Consider the following 23622-nt stretch of genomic DNA (forward strand, 5'->3'; position numbering starts at 1 on the left):
ATTTCACATTATCACAAGAAAAAGGGTGAGTACTTTCAAGATATTTTTTTAAGAAAGAGAAATCACATTCATTTAAGTTTAATATAATAGTTACATTTTTTATTTTATTATTAGTAATTGTTAAGCTCTCACCATTCCTCAATTATAAATTAAACTTTACCATAGGCTTGTGTGTGGTTATATAGAGCTTGGTACTAACCACAGTTTCAGGCATCAGCTGGGGGTCTTGGAACATACCCCTCAATGGATAAGGAGAGACTACTATATTTCTGTGAAAGGTAAGGTAGTATTTCCCCTTTCAGTGGGTTAAATGAAAATGGTAACCTTATTACATAAGATGTATAGCCAGAGTCACTACAATTAAAACCAGATCTTAAGGTTTATTCCAATTTACTGATAGAAGCACAATGCTATATGATCCATGAACAGTCTCTCCATCATGGAGATTATGAAAATGATTGATTTTATAACATAGTTTTCTGTGTTCTCTACCACATACCAACAGTGTTTAAGGTTTTCTTTTTAAGTGGCCATTGAAATATTATATTAGGTTTTATGTAGTATCTTAACAAACCATTTTGATAAAAAAATCTTGATAAATGACTTTTTATATTTTCATTTAAAAGGACTTTTTATTCACTCTAAATAAAATTTACTATGCAGTAAAAGAGTTTATACATGTGGGTATATACATATGTATATAAGTACACACACACACAGACATATATATATATATACATATATATATATGGGGCAGAGTGAACTATATAACATTTGAATATAAATGATTATTTTGTTATTTGAATTTATAAAAATATTTTGATATGTTTTATTATGTTCTTTTATTTTTGGATTTTTGCAAGTTCTGGAGAAAGGAGAAAAAAAAAAAACATTTACCCTTGAACATAAAGATTCAAGGAAAACCCCAAAATATTCTGTTACAGGTTCTAAAACTAGCTTCCTTCCTCTTGTAAATTAATCAATACCCTCATTTGAAACCTTATATTAGCACTAATTCTCAGTGACAGTTCTCATCTTTGCTTTCCTTATCTTTGATAGAGTCTTGCTTTAGAAACATCCTTAGGAATTTATTGGAAAAAACTATTAAGATACATGATATTATCTGTTTTTATTTTTTTTTTTTTATTTGACAGACAGAGATCACAAGTAGGCAGAGAGGCAGGCACAGAGAGATAGAGGAGGAAGCAGGCTCCCTGCCAAGCAGAGAGCCCGATGCAGGGCTCAAACCCAGGACCCTGGGATCATGACCTGAGCCAAAGGCAGAGGCTTAACCCACTGAGCCACCCAGGCGCTCCATGATATTATCTGTTTTAAAGTTCACTATATTCAGAAGAAAAATTATTAATGTGTTTTGTCACAATATTTTCCTCGTAATGGCCACATGACTCTATTGGACATAATTATGGAAATATATAATTTATCTAAGATATGTATTTTAAAGGTCCTACCTAGAACTTTTATTCTTTCACCAAACAAAATCTCAAATAATAAATGTGTATACACTTATTTCTATGAAAAAATATTTCTATGAAAAAATGTTTTAATTTTTATCTTAGTTTATTATACATTCTTAATAATTAAAATTAGCAGAATCACAAAATTTAATCAGAAAACTATAAGTTCATTCAACCTTAACACATTCTTTTTCCTTTCCTTTTCCCAGTACACTAGAACAGTCAGATCAGCTATCAATTTCTGAAATGCACTTTTCCTGTGGGATCAGATGTCTTAGCAAGTATGTCCAATCTGTCAGCAACTTGAACCTGTTGATATTAAAATCTATATTCCCCAGTCCATTGGTACTTCTTCAAGCATCCTGTTATGTGTGACCTTGCCCTGACATGTGTTATGTCACAAAACTAGACTTTCCTAAAACAATCTGGAAGGAAAGATATTTAAGTGTGGGAAATGCATTAAAAAAAATCAAGATAATGATGAGCATTCTCTCCCCTAATGTACCTTGGTTATTCACTGTAAATTCTTTCTCTTCACAATATTTTCCCTTTCTTCAGAAAAAAAAATTCTGATTTCTGTCAGTATCTGTCATAAAATGTTTAGTACATTTCAAGTTTGTCATATGGTTCCAAATAAAGGGAAGTAGTACTCAAAAACTTTCCACAGGATGCACCTGGTGTTCATTCTTTAGCTCCCTATAGTCTAACAAGACAGCAATAGCTTCATGCTCATTTTGCGCAGATCAAGTAACTCCCTGAAGTGTCATACCATTCCTGAGAAGAAGCCTGAGATAGCATATGAAGATAGTATTTCAGAAAATAACATTAAATAGATCACTTACATTAGCTCTCAAATAAATATAAGTCAGAGAACAAGACAAGTTTGTGTTTAAGGCTATGTTTAATTGGATTATTGGTAATAGAAAAAAATATAATAAACAAATTATTTGGCTCTCTATACTCAAGGAAGGCATACATGGTTTGAGATGTTGAATATGAAAAATAGAAAACATCTAACCAATCAATCTTAGGAATTTAAATGAAGTTATTTGTCATTATATATATATATATATATATATATATATATATATATTAAGATTTTATTTATTTACCTGAAAGACAGAAATTACAAGTAGGCAGAGAGGCAGGCACAGAGAGAGAAGAGGAAGCAGGCTCCCTGCCTAGAGAGAGCCCGATGCGGGGCTCGATCCCAGGAATCTGGGATCATGACCCGAGCCAAAGGCAGAGGTTTTAACCCACTGAGCCACCCAGGTGCCCCTATATTTTTAAATTCCTATCATCAAAATTTTAATCGAAGAATTTCAGGAAATATAGACTTATATCACAGGCACACTAGTGTTAGATTAGTATTTTTACTTGTATAAACCCAAATAAGAACTGGATGAAACTTGTATTTTTATTTCATAATTTTAGAGAAACAAGCATGGTTTTCAACAATGTTACTTCCCAGAGTTGAAAATGTATAAAACTTAAGACTGAAGAATTGAGAGTCTAATTTACATTTTCATATATGTGGAAGTGAATGCGTGTGTGTGTGCTTAATGGAGGTGAAATTCACACAACCATTTTAAAGTGTATAATTCAGTGGCATTTAGTGCATTTGCAATGTTGTAAAACCACCATCTCTAGTTTGAACACATTTTTATCACTGTAAAAGAATGTTCCATGTCCATTAAGTAATCACTCCCTGTAGCCTGTTGGCCTAAGCCCTGACAACCACTAATATGCTTTCTGATTTTATGGATTTGCCTATTATGGATATTTTTTTTTCAAATGAATCAAACAACATGTGACATTTTGTGTCCAGCTTATTTCACTTAGTATAGTGTTTTCTAGGCTCATCCAATGGGAAAATTTATCAATATTTCTTTCTATTTTACTGATATCTCATTGTACATATGTACCCAAATTTGTGCATTTATACATTTACTGATGGACATTTGAGTTATTTCAACCTTTTGGTTATTATAAAGCCGCTATAAACATACATGTATAAAAACTTCCTATATGAATATACATTTTCATTTCTCTTGCACATATACCAAGGAGCAGAATTACCAGATTATATATTAATTCTATTTCCAACTCCTGGAAGAACTGCTACACCATTCTCCACAGTGATGATGTCATTTTACTTTCACACTAGCAATGTGTAAGTGTTCCTATTTCTCCACACCCATACTGATGCTTGTTGTTTTCTGTCATTTTTAGTATAGCATTTCTAGTGGATAAGAAGGGATATCTCAATGGGATTTGAAGTATATTTCCTTAATTATTAATGATGCTTAACATCTTTTATTATTTTTTAGGTACTTTATTCATTTGAGAGAGAGACAGAGATGGTGACAGATATAGGGAGAGAGAACACAAGCTGGGGGGAGAAGGCGAAGAAAGCTCCCTGCTGAGCAGGGACCCAGATACAGGGGTGGATCCCAGAACACTGGGATCATGACCTGAGCCAAAGGCAGAAGAAGAAAGGGGAAACCTTGTGCACTATGATAAGAATGCGAATTGGTGCAGCCACTATGGAAAACAATACAGAGGTTCCTCGAAAAATTAAAAATAGAATGCCATATAATCCAGTAATTCTGCTAGCTATTTACCTGAAGAAAATGAAAACAGTTCATCAGAAGAATAAGTGCTCTCAATGTTTAGTAAAGCATTATTTACAATAGCCAAGATATGAAAACAACCTAACTGTCCAGGGATGGATAAATAAAGTTGTATATATACACAATGGACTATTATATAGTCATTTAAAAAAGAATGAAATCTTGCCAGTTAGCAACAATATGGATGGACCTAGAGAGTATTATGCTAAGTGAAATAAGTCAGGCAGTGAACAACAAATGCTAATTTCACTTACATGTGAACTATAAACAAACAAACAAAAACAGGAAAAAAACAGATTCATAACGATCAAAGTGCCTGCAGCCAAAGAGGAGGGGCTTGCAGTGCGCGAAGAGGATTAAGAGGTACAAATTTCAAGGTACAAAATAATTAGGTATGGGAAGGAAAAATACAATATACAAATTATAGTCAATAACACTGCAATATACTTGTTGCGGTGAGTGTTCTATAAGGTATATAATTGATCACTATGTGGTACACCAGAAAGTAATTTAATGTTACATGTCAACTATACTTAATTAAAAAAATATGATTAGTAAAATAATCTAATCACAAAAAACCCCAAATACTATAAGATTATAATTATAGGAGGTGTTTGGGATTTCTGGGTAAGGAGTAATGGACAATGGGGAGTTACTGTTTAATGGATACAGAATTGCAGTTTTATGAGAGGAAAAGAATTGTAGAGATAGATAGTGGTGATAGAAACAATTTCATTTATAATGAACATAATACAAAAGAATTAAATACCTAGGAATCAGTTTCACCAAGGAGATAAAATATACGTGCACTAAAAAATACAAAACATTACAGAAAATTAAAGAAGATGAATTAAATGGAAAAAAATTTCTCAGACTAGTGGATTGGAAAATTTATTAAGATGATAGTACTTCCCAAAGAACCTATAAATTAAATGGGATAACTATTAAAATTCCAGTGACCTTTTTTAAAAGTATTATTTGAAATTCAAAGTCACATGAAATTACAAAACAATATTGAAAAAAAAAAAGCTGAAACATTCACACCTCCTGATTTAAAATTTAACATAAAACTAGATCAATCCAAACAATGTGATACTAGCATGCAAGCAGACATATAAATAACATAAAATTGAGAATGCAGAAATAATCCCAAATGTTTATGGTCAATTGATTTTAACAATGGGTTAGAAAAGACTATAGATAACTTGATAGGGATTGCATTGACTCTAAATTGCTTTAGGTAGTATGGATGTTTACACAGTATTCTTCCAATTCACGAACATGGTATATCTTTCCATTTATTTGTGTCACCTTTGATTTTTTTCATAAATGTTGTGCTTTTCTGAGTGCAGGTCTTTCACTTCTTTGGTTAGATTTATTCCTATTCTACTTTCTTTAATGCAAGTATAAATGGCATTATTTTATTTCCCTTTCTGTTGTTTTATTATTACTATATAGAAACACAATGGACTTTATGTATGCTAATTTTATATCCTGCAACTTTAATGAATTCATTTATTATTACTTCTAATAGTTTTTCAGTGGAGTAGAGCTTTCTATGATAGTATTATATCACTTACAAATAGAGACAGTTTTACTTTTTTCTTACCAAAACTGTTGCTTTTTATTTCTTTTTTTATACGATTGCTATGGCTAGGATATCGAGGGCCATGCTGAAAAAAAAGTGGTGAGAGTGAACATCTTAGTCTTATTTCTGATTTTGGAGAAAAAAAAATCTTTTTTTCACATTTGTCCTCTATTATGCTGACATAAGTTCCCTGTAAGCCCACTTTGTTGAGAATTTTTATTATGAGCAAATACAGAATTTTGTCAAATGGTTTTTCTTCATTTACGGAGATATATAATTTTTTAATGTGGTATAGCACGTTGATTTGTGAATACTGAACCCGTGTTGCATTCTTGGAATAAATTTCATTTGATGTTAGTGAATAATCCTTTGAACGTAGTTTTGAATTTGATTTGCTAATGTTATGCTGAGGATTTATGGATCTATATTCATCAGGGTTATTAGTTGGTAATTTTATTTTTTTTGTAGTGTCTCTATAGTTATTGTATCAGAGTAATGCTGGTCTATTAGAATTTAAAGCTTCCTTTCTTCTACTTTATGGAATAATTGGAGAAGGATAATATTAATTCTTGTTTAAATATTTGGTAGAATACATAGTTGAAGCCATCTGGTCCTGGACCTCTCTTTATTGGGAGTTTTTTGATTACTGATTTAATTTTGTTCCTGGAAGTCAGTCTGTTCAGATATTCTATTTTTTCTTGATTCTGTCCCAGAAAAGACTTCTGTAGGAATTTATCCTTTCCTTCTAGGTTGTCCATTTTTTTTGGCATTTAATTTCTTACAGCATTCTCATAATCCTTTTTGTTCCCAGTGTCAGTTGTAACTTCTTTTATTATGAATTTTGCGTCTTTTATTTCTTGATTGGTCTGGCTAAAAGTTTATGAATATTCTTCGATTTGAAAGCACCAGCTCTATTTCTACTGTGATTTTTAGCAATTTTCCTTTTTGGAATAACTTGGAATTTTGTCTTTTTCTGTCCTGATCTTTAGGTGGATGGTCAGAATGCTTATTTAAGATTTCTTTCTCTCTCTCTTTCTCTCTTTTATTTTTTAGAGTTAGGCCTATGGCACTATAAACTGTCCTTTTAGAACTGCTTTTGCTGTGTCCCCAAAGACTTTGGACTATTTGTTTTCATTTTCATTTGTCTCTAAGTATTTCTTGATTTCCTCTTTGATTTCTTCATTGACCCATTGGTCATTTAGCATCATGTTATTTAGCTTCCATGAGTTTTTGTTCTTATATATATATATATTTTTCTTATAATTGATTTTAGTTTCCTAAAAATCTGAGATTTGTTTTATAGCCTAACATGTGATCTATCCTGGACATTGTTCCATGAACAATTTATTTATTTTATTTTATTTAAGATTTTATTTATTTATTTGACAGAGATCACAAGCAGGCAGAGAGGCAGGCAAAGAGAGAGGAGGAAACAGGCTCCCTGCTCAGCAGGGAGCCTGATGCGGGGCTTGATCCCAGGACCCTGAGATCATGACCTGAGCCGAAGGCAGAGGCTTAACCCACTGAGCCACCCAGGTGCCCCTCCATGAACAATTTAAAAGAATGTATGTTCTGTATGTATCTGTTAAGTCCACCTGGTTTAATGTGTCATTCAAAGCCAGTGTTCCCTTATTGATTTTTTTTTTTTTTTTTTTTTTGGTCTGGAGGATCTCTCCATTAATGTAAGTGGTTGTTACATAGTCTCTAACTATTACTGTATTACTAACATTCTGTCCCTTCATCCTTATCACTATTTGCTTTATATTTTTAGGTGCTTCTGTGCTGTGTGCACATATATTTAAAATTGTTATAACCTCTTGTTGGATTGATCCCTTTATCATTATGTAATGACCTTTTTTGACTTTTGTTAGAATCTTTCTCTTAATGTCTATTTTGTCTGATATAAGTATTGCTACACTTCTGGGTGTTTTTTGTCTTCATTTGCATAGAATATTTTTTTCTATCCCTTTGCTTTCAGTTTGTGTGTGTCTGTAGATCTGAAGTAAGTCTTTTATAGGCAGGGTATATATATATATATATATATATATATATATATACACACACACACATATATATATTTAAGTATTCAGTCACACAGTATCTATGAATTGATGCATTTACTTCATTTACATTTGAAATGCTTATTGATGGATATAAACTTACTCCCCTTTGTTAATTTCCTTACTGTTTTTGTAGCTATTTTTTTTTCTTGCTCTTTTCCCTGTGCTTTAATGATTTCCTTCAGTGTTATGCTTGAATTTATTTATTTATGTCTTCTATTAAAGGGTTTTTTAAATTATAGTTACTATAGAATTCATATACAATATCCAATGTGTATGCAGTCTATATTAAGCTGTTCACTAAAGTTCAAACACATTCTGAAAACACTAAATTTTTACTGTCCTCTAAGTTTTATATATAATGTTTTATTTAACTTTTTTAAATTCAATTAATTAACATAAAATATATTATTTGTTTCAGGGATACAGGTCTGTGATTCATCAATCTTTTGTAATACCCACTGCTCATTACAACACATACCTTTTCCAATGTCCATCACCTAGCTACCACATCCCTCTACCCCCCACGCTCCAGTAACTCTCAATTTGTTTCTTATGATTAAGATGGTTTGAATCCCTCTCTGGTTTCATCTTGTTTCTTTTTTTTTTTCCTCTCTTCACCTATGATCATCCTCTTCCTTATTTCTTAAATTCCACATATGAGTGAGATTATATGATAATTGTCTTTCTCTGATTGACTTATTTCACTTAGCATAATACCCTCTAGCTCCATTGCAAATGGAAAAATTTCATTTTTGATGGCTGCATAATATTCCTGTGTGTGTGTGTGTGTGCGTGTGCGTGTGTGTGTGTGTGTGTGTGTACATACCACATCTTTCTCCATTCATCTGTCTGTGGACATCTGGGCTCTTACCATAGTTTGGCTACTGTAGATGTTGCTGCTATAAACATTTGGGTGCACGTGCCCCTTCAGATCACTATATTTGTATCTTTGGTGTAAATACCCAGTAGTGCAATTGCCGGGTCATAGATTAGCTCATTTTTAACTTTTTGAGGAACCGCTATACTCTTTTCCACAGAGGCTATAACAGCTTGCATTCCCACCAACAACATAGGAGGGTTCCCCTTTCTCTGCATCCTTACTAACATCTGTCCTTTCCTGACTTGTTAATTTTAGCCATTCTGACTGCTGTCAGAATGACAACAGTGAGGTGGTATCTCACTGTGGTTTTGAATTGTTATTTTCCTGATGCCCAGTGGTGTTGAGCACTTTTTCATGTCTCTTTTGGATTTCATCTTTGGAAAAATGTCCATTCCTGTCTTCTTCCCATTTCCTGATTAGTCATCCTTTGGGTGTTGAGTTTGATAATTATTTATAGATTTTGAATACTAGCCCTTTATTTGGTATGTCATTTCCAGCTATCTTCTCCCATTCTGTCAGTTGTCTTTTGGTTTTGTTGACTGTTTCCTTTGCTGTGTAAAAGCTTTTTATCTTGATGCAATCCCAATAGTTCATTTTTGCTTTTGTTTCTGTTGCGTTTGGAGGTGGGTCTAGCAAGAAGTCGCTGTGGTTGAGGTTGAAGAGGTTGCTGCTTGAGTTCTCCTCTAGGATTTTGATGGATCTCTGTCTCATATTTAGGTATTTCATCCATTTGGAGTCTATTTTTGTGTGCGTTGTAAGGGAATTGTCCAGTGCCATTCTTCTGCACGTGGTTGTCCAATTTTTTAATACCTTTTTATTTTGTATATCCTAAATGATTTTAAGTGCTTTCACTACTTTAGTGTTTTAATATCTATACTGGGTTTTGAAGTGATTAATTTAATATCTTTACTACATCTTTGCTTTTACCAGTAAGTTTTTCCCTTTCACTAATTTTTTCTAGTTATGCCCTTTTCTTTACACCTAAAGAAATCCTTTTAAGATTTTTAAGATTGGTTTAGTGGTAATGAACTCCTTTAACTCTTTTCTATCTGTGAATGATAGCCTGGCAAGACAGAGTATTCTCAGCTGTAAGTTTTTGAATATATCACTTTACTCCCTTCTGACCTGCAGTTTTCTGCTCAAAATCCAGCTAATAGCCACATGGTATCCCCCTTCCTATAACTGTTTTCTCTTGCTACATTAAGGTTTCTCTTTCTCCTTAATCTTTGTCATTTTAATTATTATGTGTCTTTGTGCCCAGTAATGTTGAGCATTTTTACATGTCTGTTGGCTATTTGTATGTCTTCTTTAAAGAAATGTCTCTTTACGATACTAGCCCTTTATCTGATATGTCATTTCCAAATACTGTCTCCCATTCTGTCAGTTGTGTTTAGTTTTGTTGACTGTTTCCTTTGCTGTGCAAAAGCTTTTTTTTTTTTTTTAAGATTTTTATTTATTTATTTGACAGAGAGATCACAAGTAGATAGAGAGGCAGGCAGAGAGAGAGAGAGAGAGAGGGAAGCAGGCTCCCTGCTGAGCAGAGAGCCCGACGCGGGACTCAATCCAAGGACCCCGAGACCATGACCCGAGCCGAAGGCAGCGGCTCAACCCGCTGAGCCACCCAGGCGCCCCAAGTCCCAGTAGTTCATTTTTGCCTGTTTCCCTTGCCTTTGGAGACATGTCTAGCAAGAAGTTGCTGTGGCCAAGGTCAAAGAGGTTGCTGCCTATGTTCTCTAGGGTTTTGATGGATTCCTATTTGACATTTAGGTCTTTCATCCATTTTGAGTCTACTTTTCTGTATGGTGTAAGGGAATGGTCCAGCTTCATTTTTCTGGATGTGGCTGTCCAATTTTCCCAACACCATTTATTGAAGAGACTTTTTTCCACTGGATATTGTTTCCTCTTTGTCAAAGATTAGTTGTCCATAGAGTTGAGGGTCCATTTCTGGGTTCTCTATTCAGTTCCAATGATCTATGTGTCTGTTTTTGTGCCATTAACATACTGTTTTAATGAATATATCTTTGTAATAGAGCTTGAAGTCCAGAATTGTGATGCCACCAGCTTTGGTTTTCTTTTTCAGCATTCTTTTGGTCATGCAGGGTCTTTTCTAGTTTCATAAAAATTTTAGGATTATTTATTCCTTCTCTGTGAAAAAAGTCTATGGTATTTTGATAGGGATTACATCAAATGTGTAGATTGCTCTAGGTAGAATAGACATTTTAAGAATATATTTCTTTTGGATCCATGAGCATGAAATGCTTTTCTATTTCTTTGTGCCTTCTTCAATTTCTTTCATGAGGGTTCTATAGTTTTCTGAGTATAGATCCTTTGCCTCTTTGGTTAGGTTTATTCCTAGGCTTCTTATGGTTTTTAGTGCAGTTGAAAATGGGATCAACTCCTTAATTTCTCTTTCCTTCTGTCTCATTGTTAGTATATAGAATGCAACTGATTTCTGTGCATTGATTTTATATTCTTCCACTTTGTTGAATTCCTATATGAGTTCTAGTAATTTTAGGGTGGAGTCATTTGTGTTTTCTGCAGGGAGTATCATATCATCTGCAAAGAGTAAGACTTTGATTTCTTTTTTGCTTATTCAGATGCCATTTGTTTATTTATTTATTTAGTTTTGTTTTCTGATTGGTGAGGCTAGAATTTCTAGTACTCTGTTGAACAACACTCGTGATAGTGGACATCACTGCTATGTTCCTGACCTTAGGGGAAAAGCTCTTGGTTTTCCCCCAGTTCTTTGTGTTTCTTTGTCCTTCCTTTTTGTTCAAGCCTTCTCTCTAGGATTCTATTCTGCCAGTCTCGGGTTGTTTTCAGAAGTTGCAATACATTTAGTTGTCAGTGTGTTCATAGGATGAGGGGAGCTCAGGGTCCTCCTATTCCACCATCTTCTCAGCAAACAGAGAATTTTCTTCTTTTCCACAGCTAAATAATATTTCTTGTATTTACACACCACATCGTATTTACACACCACATTTTGCTCATCCATTCATCCATCAATATTGTGTATTAGATCTTCTGTTGGATCTAGTTGGTTTATTTTGTTGTATAAGTCCTCTGTTTCCTTGATGAGTCTTCTCTTTGGTTTTCTATCCATTATTGAGAATGGGTTGCTGAAGCTTCAACTACTGTCTATTTCTTTCTTCAAGTCTATAGATTTTTGTTGCACATATTTTGATGGTTTGTTATTAAATGTGTAAATGTTTATAATTTTAATATATTCTTGTTGTATTTGACTCATTTATCTCATACAATCTCACTTCATAAAAACTTTGATTTAAAATCTATTTTGTTTGATATTAGTATAGTCACCTCCCCCTCTCTCTGCTATTATTTGTGTGAAATATCCTTTCCCACCCTTTTAGTTTTAACCTGTTTGTTGATCTAAGTCTCATAGAGAACATGGTGCCTATGAAATTGACCAAAATTAACCATAATTTACTGCTCATATTTCCAATTGATCCAAAGTTATAAAATAGTTAGATTCTGCCAGAACATTTGTTGCATAGGTGAGGAGATAGAATTCTGTTTCACTCTAACATTGTACCACAGTCCTCACTTGTTGTTTCTTCAAAAAAAAAAATATGTATATATATATTTTTTTTCTCTTTTTCCATCTTCCTTCTCAAACTCTTAGCATGTGTATGTTGTCCTTCATGATCATATCCCATAAATTCCCTTAGGCTCTCTGTTCATTTTTCTTTACTCTGCAACTCAGACAGCATGATTTTATTTGCCCAATCTTCAAGTTTCCTGATTCTTTTTAATATTTCCCCAAATTTGATGTTGAATCTCTATGGTGGATGTCTTACTACACTATTATTTTTCATCTTCATGATTTCTATTTAGATCCTTTTTATCTTTATTGATACTATTTTCTGATTCATACTTTCTCTGAGCCCTTTTAGTTTTTTATCCATAGTTTTCTTCCACTTATTTTTAAAAGCACATTTAAGACAGCTAAAATCTTTGTCTAGTTAAGTCCAATGATGCAGCTTCCTTGGGGATGGCCGCTGTCAATTATTCCCCCCCACACACTGTGATTGGAACATACTTTCCCGTTTGTTTTTATGGTTTGCATTTTTGTTGCTGTTGTTAATATTTTGGGGGGGTTTCATTTGTCTGTTTAGATAGATTATTTTTTGCAAAGTCTATTTTTTTTTCAGGTATAGTCACTGAAACCTTTCTTTAGTTATCTCTTCCGGCAGTCAGTGACCTCACAGAGATTGCCTCAAATGTCTGGATCCAGTAATTGGAGAAAATAATAAAGTGTTGTTTATCTTTAAACTCTCTCAACAGATGCTTCCTGAGAATCCATTTGTGACACAGGTGTTTGAGACAATAACCTAACCCTTTTCCAGTGAGATTAAAACACCCAAACCCATTTTTGGTATCACAGTTCTTACTGCCTAGGCTGGTAATAGTAAGCCACACCAAAATTCACCAAAATATATGAGTATCTCTCTCTCTTTTAAATAAAATAATGCCCTAAATGCTACAAGTGCTTAGCTAGTATTGAAATTTTAATAGGATTTTATTTTGATCTTACAAACTCAATAGATATTTTGTTAGAAGGAATGATTCTTGGACCTCCTTACTCCATTATCTTCAGTCTCCACCTAATTTATGATATATGAAATTTTAAATATTGTAGCTTGGTAGAAGTTGATGTTGGAAAAGATAGATTGACTTTCAAAATTTTGGAAATTTTGAAGTTTCCAAATTTTAAATTTGGGGCGCCTTGTTGGCTCAGTTGGTTAAGCATCTGAGTCTTGGTTTTGGCTCAGGTCATGATCTCAGGGTCATGAAATCAAACCCTACATGGGATTCTGTGCTCATTATGTCTGCTTGAGATTCCCTCACTCACTCTGATCCTCCCCCCACTTCTATTGATTCTATAAAAATGAATAAAATCTGAAAAAAATTGTATTAGGTAAAAAATATCTTTATATAAGAAATTATGAGTTTTATAGGTTGGTGGCTAGGGCCAAGATGGATCAAAAATATAAATCATTTTATATATATGTTTTCTAAATTGAGTGTGTATCTGGAAGGCATGCAATATTGAAGAAACCAAGGAATATTTCCAAACATAAGCTGGCAGAATACAGAAAACAGGATGTAGAAGAAATGTATAATTATTCAAAACTTAAGCTAATTCATTTCAAATAAAAAATTAAATAACTGGTGAACATGAGGTCCTAAGACTCCTAGGAATGTTTTACAACTTATATGTAAATATGGGGCAAGAAGATAAAAGTAACAGTATAGTTGAACCTGTTTTGTATAGAGACTTCTAAAACATGTTATTCAAACTTCAAAACTAATACACTAAAAACATACTGCCCTTGACTCTGGACAAAATTTTTATTCTAATTTTCTTTTATGTGAATATATATATATGTGTGTGTGTGTGTGTGTGTGTGTGTATACATACATGTATATACATGTATGTATACACACACACGTTTACACATACACATATATATTGCTTCTGTTCTAATATTTTACTTGTATATGATTGTTCATTTTTCTTAAATACCAAATTGCTTTTGTTTATGATCTTTTAACTTAGAGCCCTTCAACAAGTTATATTCAACAGCTCTCAAGACACAGTTAATAGTACCTGTATTTTGTAGTATCTTTATTTTTCCTTTATCCCAGAAATAGGAACTGCCTTCTGTTCAGGGAGTCTGGACCCTATTAAAGAGACATACTGTAAAAATCTAAATTTCTGGCACAGAGATGCCCAAACTTAGTCATTTATTTTGTTCAATTCCCATATGTAAAATCAAAATAGAACAAAACCAGCTGCTTAGTTCTAATCATTGTTTTTGAGAACCAAAGTGAAAAAATAATGCTTTCCTAATATTCAGTTTCTTTGGGTCATTTTCTATTCTGTCTATCCTTTCATTAGTGGACCTTCAATATGTTAAATTTATCCTATTTAGTTTTATATCATCAAATCCCCCAAAAATAATCCTGATAAGTTAGGAAAATTATTTGAAAATTATAATTGAGATATTTACCCACTGACTTCAATGTTGACCATATAAATCTATGAATGTTATGTATTAGTGCCAGGACTATAACAACCAGATTATAAGATTCAATTCAAAACAAAACCAAAGGAATTTTGCATAGCAATCAATAGTCTGCAATTCTGGGACTGGAAAACAACTCATGCTGACTAACATATTCCACATGTAGTTCCCTATTTACAATGTTTAAAGTATAGACTAATAGCATTATAACTAATTCCCAGCCACTGTTGTGAAAAATATATATCACCATACTTCACCCACCCCTTCTTAACAAAATAAATGATTCAAAAGTACAAGATACATCTAGATAAATGTCATTATATATTAAGTACAAAACATTAAAACTATTTTGAAAAGTAATAGTCTAAGAATGACCCCACTATCAAAGAAAATAAGATTATAGGCATTTGTTATGGGTTAAATTATGTTCCCCATTGGAAAAAAAAAAAAAGTAAAAATGTTGGAATCCTAACCTCTAGTATTTCAGAATGCAACCTTATTTAGCAATAGAGGTAATAAAGGTAATAGTAAAAGCAAAAACAATAGAATTAAAATGGGGTCATTAGGGTGGACTCTAATTCAACGCCCTAGGTTTTATATCTGTATGAATATATAACATTTAAATAGTAAGATAAAAAAATTACCTTAATTTTAATTCTTTGTATAGTGGTAACTATAGCCTTTTCCTTGTGCCTAACTTTATATCTCTTACTTTCTTGAACAACTTATGTTGGAGGGATATTGTTGGTGGGTATGCTTTAAGATATGTCTAACATCCACACTCTGTTGTTTTCTGTCTCTATACCTTTAGGTGAATTTTAAAATCTTTTGCTGCAGTTACTTCATTTGTAAAACAGGGTTATTAATAGTAGCCACTTTCTAGGGATATGATGATTAACTAATTTGACATATGGAAAGAAAAAAACAGTATCCAATAGCACATGTTGTGTTATAGGAGGTATTATTGTTTTAATCACTCATCTACCCATCCATTTGTTCATTCACTCAATTATAAATTCATTAAATATTTGATTTTTTACAATGTGCCAGACATAGAAATAAACACTCTAAACTTACATGTTCTCCTTATCTTATACAAATGAAATGTATATGTTATTTTAAAAATCACAATGTTTATGTATGTTTTTATATTATTTATTTTAAAAAACATTATTCTTTGTATCTTTGAGAGTCACTCTCCTTTTACATTCATAGGCAACTATTCTGTGTTTAATATTCATTTATCTCATTATTCTTTAAAAAATATTCATTTTTGTTTAATGTACATGTTTTTTTTTTTTCAATTTATGCAATGGTATTATCATACCATATGCTGAACTAAGTTTCTTACCTACTAACTCAACATTATTTTTTTGTGATCTATGCAAGATGTTATGTATGTGTCTAAACTGTTTCTTTCAACTCCTCTTTAGTGCTTCTAACACCTATTACCCAAGTTGTGGACATCCAAATTACTCTCAACATCTTGCTACCACAAATTATGCTAAGGCAAGCACTGTTAGATGTTACTTTTCTACTTGTGCTAGAATTTCCTTGGGATAGATCAACAAGCAGAATTGCTGAGCCATAAGGAATGCCTGTACTTTATTTAACTAAATTGTATCAGATTACTTTCCTAAATACTTGTGTCAATTTACAATAACTTATACAATAAGGTTTTTAACTCCCTACAATCATGGCCACAGTTTACATTTTTCATCTTCTAAATTTTTATTTATCTAATAATTGTGAAGTTCTGTCTCGTTCTTGCTTGATTTGCATTGTCCTGATTACGGATGAATTTGAGCATGTTTTCAAATGCTCATTGGCCTTTTTGATTTTCTATTGTAATGTTTTTATTCATGTCCTTTTTATTGTTTCTTATTAGGTATTTAGTTTGCTGGTCTGCCATAACAAAATACCACAGAGTGGGTGGTTTAAACCAGAAAATTAAGTTTCTCCAAATTCTGGTGGCTCCAGTTCTTAGATCAAGCAGGTGGCAGGTTTGGTTCCTTTACAGGCCTCCTCCATCATTGTCTTGTAGATAGCAGTGTTTTCACTCTACCTTCACCTGGTCTTTCCTCTGTTTAGGTGCAACATAATTTTCTAATTTCTTATATGGATATCTATCATATTGGATTATGTCTTCATTTTAAATTAATCACCTCTTTAAAGGATCTGTCTCCAAATATAGTCACATTCTGAGATACTGGGTGTTACTTAAACATATGAATATGGGGAGGCATAACTCAATCCATAATATAAGTGATGGAAAATTTACCAAAAATATTTGAGGCCTGAATGACCTGCAAATATAAAATACTATTCTCTAAGTACAGGATTACTAACTACACCATCCACTTATGTCATTAATTTCTTCATATAGCTTCACTTATAACTAAATCATAAATCAGATGAGAGAAATGATACAACTTTTTTTTATATTGACTGACAACTTCTATAAATGTACTTTTAAATGGTTATCTTCCAACTTTGGCCTTTTATTACTTAAGGAACAACTGCGTATTATATTCTAATATAATCAAGTCTAAAAGATAATTAAAGACGCAAGCATATGTTTTATATTTTCATTTGATGTTAGAAATTAAGATATAACAGATCACATTAAATATCAAATTACTTTTCTAGATAGCACAATCAAATAAATAAATAAGCCAAACTGAAGGTCAGAAAAAAAAAAACTGAAGAGACAGATATAACACAGGTATAAAGTAGACAGGAAATTTAAAATAACTATAAATAGCATGGAAGAACAGATAGAGATTTTATCTTAGAGTTTATGTAACTTAAGAGTCAAAAGTAACTGCTAGGGAAAAAAATGCCTTTGATGGTCTTATAAATATGATTGACATGCCTGAGGAAATAGTAAGTGGACCTGAGCATAGAGCAATAGAAACTTTCCAAATTGAAATACATAAAGAAAGGAGAGAATGAGAAAGAGAGTATCCTAGAACTATGGAGAACAATAAAAGATGTAACACATCAGAATGAAAAATTGAAGAAATATTTGAAATAAAACTTTGCAAAACAAAGGACAAGCATAAAACCACAAAACAAGGAAGCCAAAAGAATGGCAACATCATAAATATAAGCAAAAATAAATAAATAATCAAACAAACACCTATATCTAGGCAAATCATATTGGCAATGTAAAAACCCAAAGAGAAACAGAAAATCCTGAAGGAAAAGGCCAGGGTGAGGGAAAACACAATCAATAAAGAAACAAGTTTAAGAATTACAGAGTCCTGTTTGGTTTAGCAGCACATATAGTAAAATTTGAATGATGCAGAGATTAGCATGGTCCCTGCACAAGGACAATGTGCAAATTATTGAAATGTTGCATATCTTTTCATCAATAGATTAAAAAAGAAATCACATTTTTTCAGAAAGCTCACCAGCAAAAATAAAGGGTGAAATATTTAAAATGTTAAAAGAAAAACCCATCAACCTCAATTTCTAGGCCCAGTGAAATGATTCTTCAAATTTTAAGAGAATAAAGACTATCTAAATCAAACAAAAATATAAAGGGATTATTATCACCAGACCTATCCTATAAGAAATGTTACAAAATATTCTTTACACACAAGGAAAATCAAATAGATCAGAAATTTCTATCTACATGAAAAAAAGCTTTGAGCAATAAAGTTAAAGAAGGAGTAAACAATTTTTTGTTCTATTTTTTAATTAGCTTAAAACTTGTTACCTACATAAATACAGTCAACTGATCTTTGACAAAAGAGCAAAAGTAATGTAGTATAGTAATGCAGTGTAGCAAGGTTAGTCTTTTCAACAAATGGTGCTGGAAAAACTGAGTATCTACATGTCAAAAAATAAACAAAAAGGATTCTAGACACATACCTCAGTTTTTTCACAAATATCAAAATAGGTAGCATATCTAAATATAAAACATAAACTAAAATTCCTAGAAGGTAGCATAAAAGAAAACCTACATGACTGTGAGTATGGCAGTCTTTTTAGATATAATTACCAAAGGCACAATCTATGAAAGAAATAATTGGTAAGCTTGACTTTATTAAAATTTAAAATGTCTACTCTGCTTAAGATGATAAGTGAATGAAAAGACAAGCCATAGAGTGGAAGAAAATATTTGCAAAAGACACACCTAATGAAAGACTGCTTTCCAACATATACAAGTAACTTTTAAAAGTCAAAATAATAGGGGCACCTGGGTGGCTTAGTGGGTTAAGCCTCTGCCTTTGGCTCAGGTCATGATCTCAGGGTTCTGCTTCTCCCTTTCTCTGCCTGCCTCTCTGCCTACTTGTGATCTTTCTGTTTGTCAAATAAATAAATAAAATATTTTTTAAAAAGTCAAGATAAAAGTTGTGCTTGGGTAGCTCATTTGGATAAGCACCTGACTTTTTTTTTTATTATTTGTTTATTTTCAGCTTAACAGTGTTCATTGTTTTTGCACCACACCCAGTGCTCCATGCAGTATGTGCCCTCCTTATTACCCACCACCTGGTTCCTCAACCTCTCACCCACTCCCCCCACCCCTTCAAAACCCTCTGGTTGTTTTTCAGAGTCCATGGTCTCTCATGGTTCATCTCCCCTTCCAGTTTCCCTCAACTCCCTCTCCTCTCCATCTCCCCATGTCCACCGTGTTCTTTGTTATGCTCCACAAATAAGTGAGACTATATGATACTTGACTCTCTCTGCTTGACTTATTTCACTCAGCATAATCTCTTCCAGTCCTGTCCATGTTGCTACAAAAGTTGGGTATTCATCCTTTCTGATGGAGGCATAATACCACATCTTCCTTATCCTTATCCATTCATCCGTTGAAGGGCATCTTGGTTCTTTCCACAGTTTGGCGACCATGGCCATTGCTGCAATAAACATTGGGGTACAGATGGCTCTTTTTTTCACTACATCTGTATCTTTGGGGTAAATACCCAGCAGTGCAATTGCAGGGTCATAGGGAAGCTCTATTCTTAATTTTTTCAGGAATCTCCACACTGTTCTCAAAGTGGCTGCACTAACTTGCATTCCCACCAACAGTGTAAGAGGGTTCCCCTTTCTCCACAACCTCTCCAACACATGTTGTTTCCTGTCTTGCTAATTTTCGCCATTCTAACTGGTGTCAGGTGGTATCTCAATGTGGTTTTAATTTGAATCTCCCTGATGGCTAGTGATGATGAACATTTTTTCATGTGTCTGATAGCCATTTGTATGTCTTCATTGGAGAAGTGTCTGTTCATGTCTTCTGCCCATTTTTTGATATGATTATCTGTTTTGTGTGTGTTGAGTTTGAGAAGTTCTTTATAGATCCTGGATATCAACCTTTTGTCTGTACTGTCATTTGCGAATATCTTCTCCCATTCCGTGGGTTGCCTTTTTGTTTTGTTGACTGTTTCCTTTGCTGTGCAGAAGCTTTCGATCTTGATGAAGTCCCAAAAGTTCATTTTCACTTTTGTTTCCTTTGCCTTTGGAGACATTTCTTGAAAGAAGTTGCTGTGGCTGATATCGAAGAGGTTATGCCTATGTTCGCCTCTAGGATTCTGATGGATTCCTGTCTCACATTGAGGTCTTTTATCCATTTCAAGTTTATCTTTGTGTACGGTGTAAGAGAATGGTCGAGTTTCATTCTTCTACATATCGCTGTCCAGTTTTCCCAGCACCATTTATTGAAGAGACTGTCTTTTTCCCATTCAATATTTTTTCCTGTTATGTCAAAGATTATTTCACCATAGAGTTGAGGGTCCATATCTGGGCTCTCCACTCTGTTCCACTGGTCTATGTGTCTGTTTTTACGCCAGTACCACGCTGTCTTGGTGATCACAGCTTTGTAGTAAAGCTTGAAATCGGGTAACGTGATGTCGTCAGTTTTGTTTTTGTTTTTCAACATTTCCTTAGCAATTTGGGGTCTCTTCTGATTCCATACAAATTTTAAGATTATTTGCTCCAGCTCTTTGAAAAATCTCAGTGGAATTTTGATCAGAATGACATTGAAAGTATAGATTGCTCTAGGCAGTATAGACATTTTAACAATGTTTATTCTTCCAATCCAAGAGCATGGAACCGTCTTCCATCTTTTTGTGTCTTCTTCAATTTCTTTCATGAGTGTTCTGTAGTTCCTCGAGTACAGGTCCTTTACCTCTTTGGTTAGGTTTATTCCCAGGTATCTTATGGTTCTTGGTGCTATAGTAAATGGAATCGATTCTCTAATTTCCCTTTCTGTATTTTCATTGTTGGTGTATAAGAAAGCCACTGATTTCTGTACATTGACTTTGTATCCTGCCACGTTACTGAATTGCTGTATGAGTTCTAGTAGTTTGGGGGTGGAGTCTTTGGGGTTTTCCATATAAAGAATCATGTCATCTGCGAAGAGAGAGGGTTTGACTTCTTCCTTGCCAATTTGGATACCTTTTATTTCTCTTTGTTGTCTGATTGCCGTTACTAGAACTTCTAATACTAGATTGAACAAGAGTGGTGAGAGTGGGCATCCTTGTCGTGTTCCGGATCTCAAAGGGAAGGCTGCAAGCTTTTTCCCATTAGGATGATATTTGCTGTGGGTCTTTCATAGATAGATTTTATGAAGTTCAGGAATGTTCCCTCTATCCCTATACTTTGAAGCGCTTTCATCAGGAACGTATGCTGGATTTTGTCAAATGCTTTTTCTGCATCAATTGAGAGGACCATGTGGTTCTTCTCTCTTCTCTTATTGATTTGTTCTATCACATTGATTGATTTGCAAATGTTGAACCAACCTTGCAACACAGGGATGAATCCCACCTGGTCATGGTGGATAATCTTTTTAATGTGCTGCTGGATCCTGTTTCCTAGGATCTTGTTGAGAATCTTTGCATCCATATTCATCAGTGATATTGGTCTGAAATTCTCCTTTTTGGTAGGGTCTTTACCTGGTTTGGGGATCAGGGTAATGCTGGCTTCATAAAAAGAGTCTGGAAGTTTTCCTTCTCCTTCTATTTTTTGGAACAGCTTCAGGAGAATTGGTGTTATTTCTTCTTTGAAAGTTTGGTAGGATTCCCCAGGGAATCCGTCAGGTCCTGGGCTCTTGTTTTTTGGGAGGTTTTTGATCACTGCTTCAATCTAGTTACTAGATATCAGTCTATTCAGGTTGTCAATTTCTTCCTGGTTCAATTTTGGGAGTTTGTAGTTTTCCAGGAATGCATCCATTTCATCTAGGTTGCTTAGCTTATTGGCATATAACAGTTGGTAATAATTTCTGATGATTGTTTCTATTTCCTTGGTGTTAGTTGTGATCTCTCCCTTTTCATTCATAATTTTATTAATTTGGGCTTTCTCTCTATTCTTTTGGATTAGTGTGGCCAATGGTTTATCGATCTTATTGATTCTTAAAAAACCAGCTTCTAGTTTCATTGATACGTTCTACTGTATCTCTCGTTTCTACCTCATTGATCTCTGCTCTAATCTTGATTATTTCCCTTCTTGCGTGTGGAGTTGGTTTGATTTGTTGTTGATTCTCCAGTTCTTTAAGGTGTAGAGACAGCTGGTGTATTCTGGATTTTTCAATTTTTTTGAGGGAGACTTGGATGGCTTTGTATTTCCCCCTTAGAACCGCCTTTGCTGTATCCCATAGGTTTTGGACCAAAGTGTCTTCATTCTCATTGCTTTCCATGAATTGTTTAAGTTCATCTTTGATCTCCTGGTTGATCCAAGCATTCTTAAGCAGGGTGGTCTTTAGCTTCCAGGTGTTTGAGTTCCTTCTGAACTTTTCCTTGTGATTGAGTTCCAGTTTCAAAGCATTGTGATCGGAGAATATGGAGGGAATAATGTCAGTCTTTTGGTATCAGTTGAGTCCTGCTTTGTGACCCAGTATGTGGTCTATTCTGGAGAAGGTTCCATGTGCACTTGAGAAGAAAGAGTATTCTGTCGTTTTAGCGTGGAATGTTCTGTATATATCGATGAGGTCCATCTGGTCCAATGTTTCATTCAATGCTCTTATTTCTTTATTAATTTTCTGCTTCGATGATCTGTCTATTTCTGAGAGAGGGGCATTAAGATCTCCTACTATTATTGTATTCATATCAATATGACTCTTTATCTTGATTAATAGTTTTCTTATGTAATTGGGTGCTCCCATATTGGGGGCATAGATATTCACAATTGTTAGATCATCTTGGAGGATAGTCTCTTTAAGAATTATGTAGTGTCCTTCTGTATCTCTGACTACAGTCTTTAGTTTAAAATCTAATTTATCTGATATGAGAATCGCTACCCCCGGCCTTCTTTTGAGGCCCATTGGCATGAAGATGCGTCTCCTTCCCTTCACTTTCAGTCTGGGTGTATCCTTAAGTTCAAAATGGGTCTCTTGTAGACAACATATGGATGGGTCCTGTCATTTTATCCAATCTGCAACCCTGTGTCATTTTATGGGCGCATTTAGGCCATTCACATTGAGAGTGATTATTGAGAGATAGGTTTTTATTGACATCGTATTGCCTTTGAAGTCTTTCTGTCTATAGATTGTTTCTATATTTCTGTTCAATGATATTCTTAGATTTTTTTCTCTTTTATAGGACCCCCCTTAATATTTCCTGCAGTGTTGGCTTCGTGGTTGCATAGTCTTTTAAGCCTTGCCGGTCTTGGAAACTCTTTATCTCTCCATCTATTTTAAATGTCAGTCTTGCTGGATAGTGTATTCTTGGTTGCATGTTCTTCTCATTTAGTACTCTGAATATATTTTCCCAGCCCTTCCTGGCTTGCCAGGTCTCTGTGGAAAGGTCTGACGTTATTCTAATGGGCTTTCCTCTGTATGTAAGGAGCTTTTTTGTCCTAGCTGTTTTTAAGAGGGTCTCTCTTGAAACATAATTCCTCATTCTAACTATAAGGTGTCATGAGGACTTTCGAGAATATAAAATCTTGGGAGGAAATCTCTCTGCCTCTAGTACATGAACGTTGTTTCCATT

General features: G+C 33.8%; 1 non-coding gene across 1 annotated transcript; it reads left to right on the plus strand.

Moving 5' to 3' along the window:
• Positions 1 to 17952: 17952 nt before the first annotated feature.
• LOC123951253 lies at positions 17953 to 18059 on the plus strand. Its single transcript, XR_006820402.1, has one exon. It is a non-coding gene; the product is annotated as a U6 spliceosomal RNA (small nuclear RNA).
• The last annotated feature ends 5563 nt before the right edge of the window (positions 18060 to 23622 follow it).

This window comes from Meles meles, chromosome 9 (genome assembly GCF_922984935.1).
Source record: "Meles meles chromosome 9, mMelMel3.1 paternal haplotype, whole genome shotgun sequence".
Classification (NCBI taxonomy): domain Eukaryota; kingdom Metazoa; phylum Chordata; class Mammalia; order Carnivora; family Mustelidae; genus Meles; species Meles meles.